This window comes from Pinus tabuliformis, chromosome 9 (genome assembly GCF_031772625.1).
Source record: "Pinus tabuliformis cultivar Carrire ecotype Pingquan chromosome 9, CPIR1, whole genome shotgun sequence".
Lineage (NCBI taxonomy): Eukaryota > Viridiplantae > Streptophyta > Pinopsida > Pinales > Pinaceae > Pinus > Pinus tabuliformis.
In genome coordinates this window covers 520,642,001-520,655,190 of record NC_142307.1, presented here as the reverse complement: position 1 = coordinate 520,655,190, position 13,190 = coordinate 520,642,001, and the positions used below count along the sequence as shown (strand labels likewise).

At 41.0% G+C, this 13,190-nt stretch overlaps 1 long non-coding RNA gene across 1 annotated transcript; it reads right to left on the bottom strand.

Annotated features, from left to right (window-relative positions):
• Positions 1 to 7,794: 7,794 nt before the first annotated feature.
• LOC149149494 (uncharacterized) lies at positions 7,795 to 12,769 on the bottom strand. Its single transcript, XR_016263010.1, has 4 exons — positions 12,573 to 12,769; positions 11,978 to 12,180; positions 8,516 to 11,835; positions 7,795 to 8,337 (listed from the first exon to the last, which is right to left on the bottom strand). It is a non-coding gene; the product is annotated as an uncharacterized LOC149149494 (long non-coding RNA).
• Positions 12,770 to 13,190: the final 421 nt, after the last annotated feature.

Sequence of the window (13,190 nt, the reverse complement as noted above, 5' to 3'; positions counted from 1 at the left end):
CCACTTGGCAGGTATCCAACAGTTCAGATCTAGCAACTGTGGTAACGCCACTTGGCACTCACCCAACAGCCCAGATCTGGCAACTGTGGTGGTGCCACTTGGCACTCATCCAACGGACTAGATCAAGCCACTGTGGTGGTGCCACTTGGCAGGTATCCAACAGTTCAGATCTAGCAACTATGGTAATGCCACTTGGCACTCATCCAACGGTTCAGATCAGGGCACTGTGGTGGTGCCACTTGGCAAACATCCAATGGTTCATAGGCCACTATGGTGGCGCCACTTGTCACTCATCCAACGGCCTAGATCTGGCCACTGCGATGTCGCCACTTGCCACTTATCCAACGGCCTAGATCTGGCCACTGTGGTGGCACCACTTGTCACTCATCCAACGGTTCAGATCTGACCACTGTGGTACCGCCACTTGGCACTCACCCAACAGCCCAGATCTGGCAACTGTGGTGGTGCCACTTGGCACTCATCCAACGGCCTAGATCAAGCCACTGTGGTGGTGCCACTTGGCAGGTATCCAACAGTTCAGATCTAGCAACTGTGGTAACGCCACTTGGCACTCATCCAATGGTTCAGATCAGGGCACTGTGGTGGTGCCACTTGGCAAACATCCAATGGTTCATATCCACTATGGTGGCGCCACTTGTCACTCAACAAACGTCCTAGATATGGCCACTGCGATGTCGCCACTTGCCACTTATCCAACGGCCCAGATCTGGCCACTGTGGTGGCGCCACTTGTCACTCATCCAACGGCCCAGATCTGGCCACTATGATGTCGTCACTGTCACTCATCGAGAGTGCGAGATCAAGCACTGCGATGACGCCACTTGTCGCTCATCCAACGGTCCAGATCAAGCACTGTGATGATGCCACTTGTCGCTCATCCAACGGTCCAGATCTAGGCAATCTGGTGGCGCCACTTGTCACTCATCCAAAGGCCCAGATCTGGGCAATCTGGTGGCGCCACTTGTCACTCATCCAACGGCCCAGATCTGGGCAATCTGGTGGCGCCACTTGTCACTCATCCAAAGGCCCAGTTCTGGGCAATCTGGTGGCGCCACTTGTCAATCATCTAACGACCCAGATCTTGGCAATCTGGTGGCGCCACTTGTCACTCATCCAACGGTCCAGGTCTTGGCACCTGGTGGCACCACTTGTCATTCATCCAACGGCCCAGATCCTGGAAATCTGGTGGCGCCACTTGTCACTCATCCAACGGCCCAGATATTGGCAATCTGGTAGCGCCACTTGTCACTCATCCAACGGCCCAGATCTTGGCAATCTGGTGGCACCACTTGTCACTCATCCAACGGCCCAGTTCTTGGCAATCTGATGGCGCCACTTGTCACTCATCCAACGGCCCAGATCTTGGCAATCTGGTGGCTCCACTTGTCACTCATCCAACGGCCAGATCTTGGCAATCTGATGGCACCACTTGTCACTCATCCAACGGCCCAGATCCTGGGACTCTGGTTGCGCCATTTGTCGCTCATCTAACGGCTCAGATCTTGGCAATCTGGTGGCGCCACTTGTCACTCATCCAATGGCCCAGATCCTGGGACTCTGGTTGCGCCATTTGTCGCTCATCTAACGGCTCAGAGCAAACCAATAAGGTACCGCCACATGTCAAGCATCCAATGGCCCAGATCAGGCCACCGTGGTGCCGCCACTTGTCAATCATTCAACGGCCCAGATCAGCCCACTGTGGTGGTGCCACTTGGCAAACATCCAACGGTTCAGATCTGGCCACTGTGGTGGCGCCACTTGTCACTCATCCAACGGCCTAGATCTGGCCACTGTGATGTCACCACTTGTCAGTCATCCAACGGCCCAAATCTGGCGACTGTGGTGCCGCCACTTGTCACTCATCCAAAGGCCCAGATCAAGCACTGTGATGACGCCACTTGTCGCTCATCCAACGGCCCAGATCTGGGCATTCTGGTGGCACCACTTGTCACTCATCTAACCTCCCAGATCTTGGCAATCTGTTGACGCCACTTGTCACTCATCTAATGGCCCAGACCTTGGCAATCTGGTGGCGCCACTTGTCACTCATCTAACCTCCCAGATCTTGGCAATCTGCTGACGCCACTTGTCACTCATCTAACGGCCCAGACCTTGGCAATCTGGTGGCGCCACTTGTCACTCATCCAATGGTCCAGATCTTGGCAATCTGCTGGCGCCACTTGTCACTCATCCAAAAGGCCCAGATCTTGGCAATCTGGTGGCGCCACGTGTCACTCACCCAACGGCTCAGATCCTGGGACCCTGGTTGCACCACTTGTCACTCATATAACGGCCCCAGATCTTGCCACTCTGGTGGCGCCACTTGTCAGTGATCCAACAGTCCAGAGCAGACCAATAGGGTACCGCCACTTGTCAAGCATCCAATGGTCCAGATCAGGCCACCGTGGTGCCGCCACTTGTCAAGCATCCAATGGCCCAGATCAGGCCACTGTGGTGCCGCCACTTATCAGTCATTCAACAGCCTAGATCTGGCCAATCTGGTGCCGCCACTTGTCAGTTATCCAACTGCCCAGATCCGGCCATTATGGTTCCGCCACGTTTCAATAATACGATCTGAGCCCGACGTATGGAGCGCCAAGTGGCGAGTCTGACCGTCAAGATCGCGGTAACCTATGCACGCCAAGTGGCGAGTCCGATGGTCAAGATCGCAACAACGTATGCGCGCCAAGTGGCGAGTCCGACAGTCAAGATCGCGAGCAACCTATGCGCGCCAAGTGGTGAGTCCGACAATCAAGATCTCGATAAAAATATCTCTCAACTTGCTGAGCTTATAACGAGTTTATAAAAGCCTTCTATTGTCCTATGGGATGAAAGGAGTTATCAACGCGTCTGCCTAAATCGATATGGCAGTTTCCACGGTTCATACAACCATATATTCTCAACCATCTGGTGGCATGCACATTTCTCACTAGTCGGCCAGGTGATGGCTTGAATATTGCCTGAGATTTCATTCGCCCAGGCGACGGTTTAAATATTGCCCACGAGTTCAGTGCCAAAGCAGCTAAAACCAAAGCGGCATGTTTCCACTTTAAAATGGAGTTGAGGCGGAGGAGGTTAAAAATATTTTGAATATGAGTAAAAAAAAAAAATTATAAAAACAGTGTTTGAATCATATTTTTTTATGATAGAAAAAGATTCAATACTATTAAAAATTTATAAGGCATTTAAAATTATGAAATTTATAAGGCATTTAAAATTATGAATTTTAACAACTTTTATTTGAATTCACAAAACTCCGGACCAGATTTTTGGAATTTCCATAACTTTCGAATTTCCATAACTTTCGGGGCAAAAAGACATATCGTTAATCGTTAGACTACGGATTTTAAAATTGATTGCGGTGGTAGTGTCTGCGCAGGGAAGGGTTTGGGGGACTTGCCACTATGAACCTGTGGCTATGGGTGGCTCATGGCTGCTATCAGGCTGAACATCCGGTTGATCAGTCTAATGTCCTTCCGCTGTCATGTGAAATGGCCCATCCTCTCCATTCTGTTCGCAACACGCGGATGCCTTTCTTTGAATCTTCGGTTTAGTTAATGGCAACCTATGTTTATTTTTCCCTCTCGTATTACTGGGCACTAGGAAGTGCTGTTCAATATTTGCCACGGGTGCTTTTCTTTAAATTTTCAGTTTAGTTAATGGCACCCTATGTTTTTTTTCCCGCTAGTATTACTGGGCACTAGGAAGTGCTGTTCAATATTTGCCTCCGCGGCTATATGTATTTTGATTCCTGGTGGTTGTTTTGGTTAGCTCACAACGAGGAAAAAACACAGCGCGTGTTGTATGGCCGTAGAATTGGTCACAAACATATCGCAGTGTAGATTCGAGTATGAACGGGGCGTTTGTCATCACCCTTTACCCTCTGGCTTGACACAAAAAGTATCAATGGAATTCTAAATATAGATTCAATTCAAAGAAATATCAATGGTCCTACAAGTATAGATATAATTCAAATCTTACCAATCAAATTACTTATTCTTTATAGAAGGTACATAAGATGCTTACAGGACTAAAGAATTGGGTCATTTTAAAAATATCTCAGAAATAGAATAACCATAACATTCATCGCTCCAACTTTGTAATGGTGATACACCTCTGGGCGTTTTTCTGTGGCAAATTGCCTTTTTCGTAGTTGGAAGATGTGACGAGTATAAATTCTGATAGGAGGAAACACAAAAGAATTGCTTGATTCACTGAGCAGTGGTTCACTCTAAATGAGAGAAATGGAAATAACTCAGGTTACAAAGTGAACTTCAAAAACGAATACAGAACTGTAGATAAAGCTAGTTGAAACTAGTGAAATAAAACAAAAACACTATAAATTAGCAGTTACACATCTGGGTTGGGCATTGCCCACAGAATGGGGTTGCACCCACTTTGGGTACATTCAAGCAGTATTTTGTGTTGCTTTGTCCTATTGATGAATGTTGGGCGTGTAGTTCTTGTTGTAATGCTCTCTACGGGCCTTTTATTTTCCCTCCTTCCTTAAGCTCGTGCCGTTGGTTTGTCTGTTGAAGAACCCCAAAAGTGTGGTTTTCCATTCGTTGTTTCATAGTTGGAGGGTATCATGGGGATCGCTAATATCTGAGCCAGGACACAAGATCTCCGATTTTTATTTTTATTTTGTGAAAGCATGCAGCGTATTTTGTCTTGTCTCATTGATTTTTATTTTTGATTGTTGATGTATATAATTAACTTACATTATATATTACAATATTCACAGAGAAGCATCATGCTAAATTTTTTGGTTTATTGTTTAAATGGTTTTCATGAGGATTATGTACAGCTACAATAGTAATATTTATCTAACAGTGGAGTGTGAGGCTTAATTTCTTTGATGCTAAGTTCATGGTTATACAGTTATACAAGTGAACGTTCATTTTTTATGGTCAATCTTTTATTAGTTTATTATTGAAGTAGGTAACTGGAAAATGAATGAAGTAACAAGAAGATGGAACAGCCTGACATATGTAAAGCATGATACAATCTTTCTCCAAACTTATGCAATGGTGGAAAATTAGATAATAGTATATGAGTTTGTAAGACAGGGAAAATTAGATAATAGTATATGAGTTCGATTTTGTACAACATATATTAACATACAATGTTTTTAATCTACAAAACAATTGAAGACATGCAATGTTTTTAATGTTTTTAATCTACAAAGTAATTGAAGGTTGTTTACTATTAGCTAAAGATTAAATTAACTGTTCTCATTGATTTTTTGAAGTGCCTACTAAAGATTAAATTAACTATTCTCATGGATTTTTTTGAAGTGCGTACACTTTTTTATAAATGAAAATATCTAACGGGATGCTGCTCTCATGGATTTTTTGAAGTGCCTACATTGCATTCTTTAGATGAAAATACTAGTGTTTGAAATCTACAAAGAGTGCACATTCTTTAGATGAAAATATTAGTGCATTGCTCTTTTTTAGATGAAAATATATAGAAGGAAGCTGCTCTCATGGATTTTTTGAAGTGCTTACATTGCATTCTTTAGATGAAAATACTAGTGTTTGGAACCCACAAAGATTCAACATTCTTTAGATGAAAATACTAGTGTTTGGAACCTGCTGACTACTTTAGATGAAAATATTAGTGTTTGGAACCCACAAAAAGTCGCGTGAGTCAACATGAAATTAGTTCAAAAAAATCATCTCTACTATTTTCTATGTATATGGATTTTTTGAAATGCCTACATTGCATTCTTTAGATGAAAATACTAGTGTTTGGAACCCACAAAGAGTCAGCGTGATCTAAAATACTAGGAACCCACAAAGAGTCAGCGTGAATCAACATAAAATTAGTTCAAAAAAACCATTTCTACTATTTTCTATATATATTCAACAAAATTTCTCAGTATTATCATCTAGCCTTCTAGCTCAGGGTAATGGCTTCAGCACTGACTTCCCTCACCAATCAAGTAGTTCACAACTCCATGGGGGTTTGTTGTGACTTAAAGGGTTCTCTATCACCCCTGCATATGGTTCAATTTTTTGAACACATGAGTTCATTTTTTTTGCTCACAAGGTCCGCTAGTTCACTCGGACACCCTTCTCTATATCTCTCACACATTCCCATTCCCATTCCCATTCCAGTACTCACTGCTATCCTTTGCTCTTCCTCTCTATATCTCTCACACATTCCCATTCCCATTCCACTACTCACTGCTATCCTTTGCTCTTCCTCTCTATTCACTCTATTCGCACACATGCCCTCAGCATGCTATCCTTTGCAATTCCTCTTTATTCACTCTGTTCGCACACATGCTCCCAGCATGAGAATTCTTTGGGTCCCTCAAGCTGTGTGATAAATCAAAAGTGTACCGAAAGTGAGAATTCTTTGGGTTCCTCCTCACGCTGTGTGGTCAATCACAAATGTCCAGAATAAGTATGGGTTCCTCAAGCTGTGTGATAAATCAAAAGTGTACCGAAAGTGAGAATTCTTTGGGTTCCTCCTCACGCTGTGTGGTCAATCAAAAATGTCCAGAATAAGTATGGGTTCCTCCTCAGGTTGTGTGGTCAATCAAAAGTGTTGAGAATATCAAAAGTGTCCAGAATGGATATGGGTTATTCTAGACACAGGTTCCTCACGCTGTGTGGTCAATCAGAAGTGTGGTCAATCAGAAGTGTCCAGAATAGGTATATGGTAGATGAGCCATACTCCTGAAAATAGAGTTGAACAGTGATAATTATCTTTTCTATGACATTTCCATGGATATTTTTATTGAAATAAAATTAGACATATTTTAAGGATGTTTACAATGACTATATAGCATTCTCCGCATACATATATATTGCTGATTGGAAATTCGATGGTATTTTAGGTGGAGATATGTTTTGTATGTTGTTTGTGTGGTAAATCATTTAAAAGCATAAGGTGAACAAACTTTGTATCTCAATTAACTTGTCCAGAGATTTGCAAATATGAAAAACAATTTTGCATTATCCTTTACTCCCTCATGCGCTAGAGAAAAGATTTTATAGGAAAACTCACGAATCTTGAGAAAAGAGAAAGGAAACCGCGGTGAAAAAAACAAGAAATTGACAATTGGGTTGAGTAAGCACAGTTTTGCCAGCAAGAGAAATCTGAAAGGACCAATATGGCATACTCCTTTCTCAATATAAACTAATGTTAGGTATATAAATACTTTTACTGAACTCTAAATACCAACAGTAACATAGCTGCGCTAGTATATGATAAGAATGAAGCAGTTCTGGGTAATTTTAATTAGAACTGCACATAAGTTACTAATTACAAGTATCAACGATATGCCAGATAAGTAAGCAACTGAAGTAACAGTTCACAAATAGCAACACACGAAGGTTGGTGGTCGTATAGATAAGAACTAAGAAACTGTTGTAATATACAGTGAACTCTAGCTCTCATCCAATTTGCCTTCACACAATGAACAAATCAGGGTTCACAATCACACAAGTTAAAAGGAAGCTACAAAGTACAAATAAAAGGGCCACAAGGACGCTGAAATGTGTAATGTACAGTAATAAAATTGTATTGTTATTTGAATATACAAAGGAAATATGATAGAAAGCAGTTTCTACAGTAGAAACAATTCCAGAAAGTGCTTGGTATCCTACTTATTTTGTGGGGCATTTTTAAAAAGATAAGAAAACCTAGGTGTAAAGACCTTGAACCTTGATCCAGGCCAGAAGGATGTGCGATGATTTGATGAAATAGATTTGATGAAATATATTTGATAGAAAACAAAAAAATTTACATATTTTCGCTTTATTATTTTGTTCACAAATCATAACCAATAGACCTTTACATCTTGCCAGGATGTTTGGATAGCATAAGAAACCAATACCGATGCGGAAATTGCAACACCCGCATCATGGAAATAGCTATCACTGAATATACATTTGGGTTGCTCTTAGCATTTGGATGACAGGATCTTCCATGTACCCAGACCACAATAGGGGATCATGGATGACAACAACTTTAACATAAAGCCCAATATCCACAAATTGACTGACAAAACTTTACAGTACAATGTACATCTCTATCTAGGAATAAATTTGATATCCTCCCTGCTCGTCCCCAAGGTGCCCAGGGCTCTTTTCTTTTGCTTTTGGTACCAACTGCAATCAATTACTTTATTATTGTTATTATCATGCATGCCAGGAGGAATGAGGATCTCTTCTCTGCTGTGCAGCATGGACAAAACTATAGAGAAAGCCTGTAAGGTTTTCAATTGTGATTGAAAACTAACAGAATACAGACCGTCAGCAACTGCTGTCATTGTTAATGCGTGTCTATCTTCCCTCTCTCCCTGCGATTGACATAATGTCCAACATGAACAAAAATTTCAGATAGGAGTGACAGAACGACAAAACTTCCCAGTATTTTCAAAGGGAAAAATGGAGGAGAAAAGGATATGGATGAACCATAACATAACACTGGCACTCTACATAAATTAAAATCAAAATGGTTGGTCACAGATACAATACCTTAGAAAGCACATATAATGAATAGCAATCCTCTGCCTTTGAATTGGTCTCAATTAAGTCGCTTGTCCTTCTTTGTTTCCGATCGTGAAGTAAGGTGAGTGCAGAACCCAGATCCCATCCATCACAATCACACTTGTCACCGAGTCTCCACCATTCAATCAGAGGTGAAGGTCCACTTGATTTAATTTTGGGCAAACCATGTATGCCTGCTGGCACTAGAGCTGTTATACTTGCAGTCCTTGACCTGGAGACTGGTCATCAAAAGCATATCCTGCTGAACATGGGGTAGGGCTCATAGCGGAATTATCGCTGCATTCTGACTTGCAAGAGTCATCTTGACCCCGTGAATGTATTGACTTTGAATTATGAAGGCTTTTGTCAAGAAATTTCAGGCCCCAGCCCCTGGCTTTGAAAGTGTCTTTGCCAGTTCCACTGTTCCCAGTTTCTGTCTGGGATCACTATAGCTAGACAAAGTTCGGCATCTGAGATACCCCAAGTACCCCAGTTCTCCACACAGACTGCGTTACCATCTACAGATCGAGACATAAGACTGGATTGAAAGAATTCACTGTATTTTTGTTGTGAGGACTGACTCAACCTTACGTCCGACGTTTTGTTCTTGATGGCCTGTTTAGTTGAGGCCACATAGCTTGGGACAAAACTAGTATTGTCGGCAATTGGACTAGAGGATGTTATTGATGTAGAGCATGAATCACCACAGTTTCCGTTTGGAATTCTCGTATGGTCTGACTGATCAGGAACAAGAATTATATTCTCTGTTGAACATGTTTGTCTTGAAGGTCCCTCTTTGATATGTACAATGTTTACAGTGTACACCAAGTAGAACAAATTCAGTTTCCACTGCAATTTCTAAGCTACGAAAACTGTTAATCTCACGGCATAATGAACTGGTGACTCTCATGTGTCCCACAAGATCAAGAACATGCTCGTCCTTTGTGGCTACCCATTCGTTCTTGTTTTTTTAAGAAGATTTAAAATTGTCTTATTATCAGGACCAGAATGAAATGTGTACAACCAGTCAAAACCTTCTCTGCCACGGTTGTTGACTTTCCACTTTTTTGCTACAAAAGCCTTTTCAGACTCATTCAAAGAAAAGCTATAATATGGCAATCCATCCTTGCACGAACAGTGAAGAAGACCCTGTGAAATCAAAGAATGAGTAGGTGAAGCTGATGCACTTGGTATGACTGGGCTGTGTCTCTGGTGTAGCAATAGGTAGCCTTTCAGGATCTGGTTCATGTTTCTTGGTAATAGAACTGCCACTTCTTTTTGAGATTGGTGAGAGCAGCTTTCTGAGGACCCCATTTCTAAATCCATATTCAACGAATGTTTGCATGGCATTAATTCCTTATTTAATTTTTTTTGATCTGGGCTGAACGTATCCAGGAGATGACCATAGATGATGATTTTTTGAACTGATTTCATGCTGGCTCTTTCTGGGCTCCAAACACTAGTATTTTAATCTAAATAATGCAATGCAGGCACTTCCAAAGATCAATGAGAGCAGTTTCCTGCTAGATATGTTTCAGGATGTTTCAGGATGTTCCCACAAACTTTGTGACCATAATATGCAAAGGAAGATTCTCTAGTTTGTATTGGATGATATGGGCAGCTACTGAAACTGAGACTCTTAGTTTGTATTGGATGATATGTTTGGTTTTCCACGTTGCAGCTTGACAGTAGATGCCACTGATTTAAGTGGTACATTAACATGCCTTTTACTACATTGAGGATCAATCCATGAGGCTGAGTTTGATTCAAGAAATGTTTCCTCAGTCGAAGAAAACTGTTGCCATTGATCATTTGAAATAATGCTCTGAAGCTTGAATTGATGACTCTTTGAAGACATGGTGTTTCGAATATCCATGGAAAGCACATATGAAGTTTCATGAATACACTTATTATGATCTATGCCTACAAGTGATAGGCATGTACCCACTGACACACAAGGACCTGAACTTTCTCTCTATATAGGAAAATCAAGAACAGAAGTACTCTTAACTATGGAGGCACGATCACCCACATTAATATAGGAACTATCCATATTTGTAACAGAAAAATCATTACAACCATCGTCAATTTGAATATTTCCATTCTTTTCAAAAGCCTCTGTTAGAGGAGATGCTATATCCACTGAATCTTCTGTTTCCATATGTGCTGGGAGGCTGCATCATTTCCATCTTGTGCGATATCTGAATTTATCTCTGGAGTGCAATTTTTAGCTAATAATACTTCATTTGCAGCAAGACCTCCAGGACATTCTTCTGTAGAACATAAAAATGTTGGACTAACATCTAGTTCATTAGGTGGCCTGGAATTGTCTTTCTGAGCAGTAACTCCTATCCCTGGAAAATGGCAGGATTCAGGATTTGGGATTTGTACGAGTTGTGGGTGAAATTTCTTTGTATTTTAAAATGGATGCAATTTCATTGATTTTGAGAAATTTCTTTGTATTTTAAAAGGGATGCAATTTCATTGATTTTGCCTACTTCTGAGCATTCTGTCATTACCATCATTCCCTCTGAAACATTTAACTACTCATAAAGTTGAGATTGGTTGTATGACTTGGTTTGAGGATGTGCTGGAAATATTTCTTTGTCATCATGACTTGAGATATCTGTAGATATAGCATGTTTTTGTAAATGCATGGCTGGAAAAGATGACTTGCACATATGATTGCGACTGAAAATGGAAGCATCTATTGAGCTCATGGAAGCTGGTGGCTCATTCTCCGTCCCAGAAAAAGAGCTAGCTTCAAAGTTCACTCCTACATGAGAAATTTGACAATTCCAAAGTTGACGAGGATGAGGATGTCTCACTTCCAGAGAGTGAGTGAAAAGGTCATGTCACCTTCTGTGTCTCCTTCACTGCTACACGACATAAGGAAATTAGACCGGTCCTCATTTCAAAATGCAGATCACTTTCCTGAAATATCTCTCCTGTTTCCGTGCTTTTAGAAGATTCTTGTCCCTTCTCTGTTGTTGTGCTACTTTGACAATTTTCAGAAGATTCTTCACCCATAATATTCTCAGCCACTTTTGGCAGGTTTTGTTTGACAAACACTACAGGTTTCACTTCACATTTTATTTCTTCCATATCCTTGTCCTATTTAACTTTTTCCCAGCTCCTTGATATCATTTTGTCTTGAAGTTATTTTGAAGTACATTGATGAGCAGAAACGTTTGTCACTTCCGAAACATCTTCACCATGCACTTTCTGTGCAGAAATGTTAGGACCCCTTATTTTCAATGGCATATTATCATAAGAACGCTTGAGATGAGAGATACCCAGATTACGTCCTGAAAAGATACAAACTGGTGGTTCTTTTAGTGACATATCCCTAGCCAGATTCTCAACAATAGCTTTCTAAAACAGACAAAGTCAAACTGGTGGTTCTTTTAGTGACCTATCCCTAGCCAGTTTCTCAACAATAGCTTTTACCTTTTTCTCAGGAAGACTAATTTGAGTGGCTTCCATCTTTATATGAAACCCTCCTCTTTCTTTTAAATGAATAGAAGATTTTGATATCATTGGGCATGGACTGTTTGTTGCGACAAGTCACATCATAAGTCGTCAAAATGGTCATAGATTTTGGGTATACTATGCCCACATGATGGATTTTGTTCAATAGAACAATGCCTGACCTGCATAACATAAACCCTGTTTGTTAATAGTATCTGGAGCATTAAAAAACACATTTTCCATCACAATGAACACATAAACCCTCAAAATTGAAAATATCCATGTTTACAAGTAATGGAAAGACTGAATGATAAGGAATAAGTTGAAAGACATGCCAATCATTGGCCATCATAATAGGATTTTTATCGACCAATGAACTATAATACTGTGATAGATGACTTGATAAGTATGGAGTAAATTTGCATGAGGACAACAACTAACACGCAGGAGAGCCAACCATTCAGAGCATAGACAGTTACAACCATGGCATGAGCTTTGCATGAATCTGCACAATCAGAACACAATGTCCTAAGAGCACTAAACAGGTAACACATGCACTCAGCAGTTCACTTACCTCTGTCTGTACCACTTGCAACTTGCATTTCATGCATTAATCTCCACTTCAAATCAGATCCCAATCTCCATTTTATAAGTATAGCGAGGGAAACAATAGCCCTACTTTTTTGCAATTCAAGTTGTATGATAGGAATGGTCATAGATTTTGGGTATACTATGCCCACATGATGGATTTTGTTCAATAGCACAATGCCTGGCCTGCACAACATAAACCCTGTTTGTTAATAATATCTGGAGCATTAAAAAACACATTTTCCTTCACAATGAAGCAACATATAAACCCTCAAAATTGAAAATATCCATGTTTACAAGTAGTAGAAACACTGAACTGTAAGGAATAAGTTGAAAGACAGTCCAATCATTCTTGGGAGGGCCATCATAACAGCATTTTTATCAACCAATGAACTATAATACTGTGATAGATGACTTCATTAGTATGGAGTAAATTTGCATGACAACAACTGACAAGCAAGAGAGCCAACCATTCAGAGCACAAATAGTTACAACCATGACATGAGCTTTGTAACACCCTCCTCACATATCTACTCAAGTAACTAGCCAACCGGAGTAAACATACGACAAGAGGCTACTATGATTGGATTCGACCTCCTATGTG